This window comes from Olea europaea, unplaced genomic scaffold (genome assembly GCF_002742605.1).
Source record: "Olea europaea var. sylvestris unplaced genomic scaffold, O_europaea_v1 scaffold1558, whole genome shotgun sequence".
In the NCBI taxonomy this organism is placed as follows: Eukaryota; Viridiplantae; Streptophyta; class Magnoliopsida; order Lamiales; family Oleaceae; genus Olea; species Olea europaea.
Window position 1 is genome coordinate 86307 of NW_019233181.1, and position 2908 is coordinate 89214.

Consider the following 2908-nt stretch of genomic DNA (forward strand, 5'->3'; position numbering starts at 1 on the left):
AAAGCGGATACTAAGATACCTCCAAGGAACAAAGGACTATGGAATAAGGTATGAGTCTACGCCTGACTCAAGACTACTTGGGTATACTGATAGCGATTGAGCAGTATCAGTAGATGATATGAAGAGCACATCAGGCTATGCATTCACACTAGGTTCGGGAATATTTTCTTGGGCATCAAAGAAACAGGCAACGGTTGCACAATCATCAGCTGAAGCAGAGTATATTGCAGCAGCAATGACTACGAGTCAAGCAATATGGTTAAAGCGCATACTTGAAGATATGGGAGAGCCACAAAATGAAGCAATAAAGATCTACAGCGACAGCAAATCAGCTATAGCAATGGTCAAGAATCCTGTATTTCACAGCAGAACAAAACATATTGGCATCAAGTATCACTTCATCAGAGAAGCTGAAGCAAACAAAGAGATAGAACTTAAACATTGCAAAACTGAAGAACAATTGGCGGACATATTCACGAAGGCGCTACCACGAGCAATGTTCGAGCTACTACGAGAAATGATTGGAGTTACCGAAATGAGCATCAAGGAGGAGTGATAAATTTAATGATGCTCATTTCTAGAAGAATCTAGAAATACTTGCCTACAATATCCTAGAATTCCTTGGTAAGCAAGTATAATAAAAAATTAGAATTGTCTAGATTTCACTAGAGTAACTTGGACACCAAAAAATCTTGTATAGGTTGTAGACACTTGTAGAATTCTCTAGAAGATGTGATAAGAGTCTATAAATAGGGCATGATCCCTCATTTGTTTGCAAGAAAAAAAAGAAGCTAGACAAAGCTCAAGCTATTGTAAGCCATCATCATTCTAATAAAATTCCTTTCTCCTACCCACTTTGTCCACCAAATTACTTTCTACCAAAATCTTCTAAACTATTAACTTTCAATAAAAAGCCAACTATTTTTTACCTCCAAAATTATTCCATACAAAACATCCTCAATCATCCTATCTCATCACTACAACAACACAAAAACTATCAAAAACGACCTCCTTTTGAGTGTTATGTCTGCAGTGGGAAAGGAGCAGATTTGTGCCCTTAAGGATATTGGCACTAAGTAGTTGTTTAATTTATGTGCAATGATTTTAAATTCAATGACATAGACTTGATATTATTAGAATAGTAAAAGATGGGAGGACAGTGTGCCATCTCACCCAGGATTATACAAACTGAATAATTGATGGTTTATGTCCTTGACTATTGAGAAGCTACTCGTCCCATCTCATATGGTTCCCTTGTTTCACCATTCTTTGAACTGATGAGATGTTTATCATTATTGTCCTGTTTTATTTCTCTTCTCTCAACTTCAAATCTACAGCTTCCCAAACTCGAATTGCCCATAGCCCAGCAATGAGTCCCTTATCTCATTCAAATCCTCCAAAGCCCAACCATTGACGACCATTGTTAATCAAGCCACTGTCAACGAAGACCACCATTTTTTTCGGTACGATTTGCTTTTCCCTTTCGTTTTGCATTTTTCTTTCTTTTTCAGTATTTTGTCATTAAATTTGTCACAAATAGAAGAGGATAATGTTGCAAGTTGAATTTCATGTTCCGGACTAAGAGGAAATATTTGTTGTTACTATTGACAATAAAGAGATACTGGACATCTAGCAGTTGAGGGTCATCCAAAGCACTCCTAGTGGACATAGACTTCTGATTAAACCACTATAAATTGTTAGTCCAACATTCTTTCCCTTCGTCTCTGGTTAGATAAGTTGTAACATTGATAATCCCTGTAATTGTTTTTTTTTTTTCCTTTTTCCCTCTTTTTGTGATTTGAATTTTAGGGTTTGCAATTTGAAATCCCTAATTTTAGATTCCGAATTTCAAGTGGGTAGCGGGTAGAGGTCGTCAGAACAAAATATAGGTTAGAAGGAAATATTCGCCAAACGAGCTGCATATAATAAACTTGATTTCATACCATATTAGAATTTTATAATTACATATAATAAACTTGTGTTACTATTACTATGTTGAAGATCTTATTCATTGAGTTATAAATAACTAGTGTTCTAAAATGCACGTATAGCATGAGGTACGGGTAACACACTTTAACTTTGCAGTAAACGGGAATTATGTGGAGTGATTATGTTGATGGGATTCAAAGGATATGAACCTAGAAAAGATATGAAATAAGAGATAATTTAATTTTCTATTGTTAAAACATAATCCTGTTTATAGTTTTCTTTGCCCAATCCATGCCAACTTTGGATAAGAAATTCTTCCTATGATAATTCGTTGAAAATCAAATTCTCACATGTGCACTAACATGGCTATTTCCTTGAATAGATTCAGGAAATGAGTATAGTGCAGAGAATATTAATGCACTAGTAAGTGAAGATTTACATTAATATACATCTTGTGATATTCGTGTTTTGACTTTTCCAGTTGGTGCTTCTGTAATCGGTAAATCTAGAAGCAGGACTATCTTATACAGTAAGAAAATGTGCTGCAATTATACTAAAAGTTTTTCCCATGTCAGAATATGAACTCCATCTAAAGAATAAAAAAAAGAAAACTTCCCTTTCAGGATAAGGTCAAGCTTTCCATATTACCATGATTGACTTGTGGGAAGAAAATATTTTAGATGCATGTTATCATTTATGCGATTTGTTCCGTCTTATAACAGAGAAGTGGATAATTTTTTTTAATTGGGTTAAAAAATGGTAAAAGTAGTTATAGTACTTGGCTTTCCTCGAGTGGTAAAGATAGGACGTTAGCCTTATATGTTAACACGAGGTGTTAAAGTCTAGAATAGGGAAGAAAATAGGCTATATTTATAATTTTATCCATTGTTAAGTTGACTTCTTGCCCCTGTTTGATCCCCATTACCTGGAAATGAAAATGGGGGGAATAGTATTTTTTAGAAAAATGAGTGGTTAAAAA

At 34.7% G+C, this 2908-nt stretch overlaps 1 pseudogene; it reads left to right on the top strand.

Annotated features, from left to right (window-relative positions):
* Positions 1 to 1080, top strand: part of LOC111376731 — a 5406-nt pseudogene extending 4326 nt beyond the window's left edge.
* Positions 1081 to 2908: the final 1828 nt, after the last annotated feature.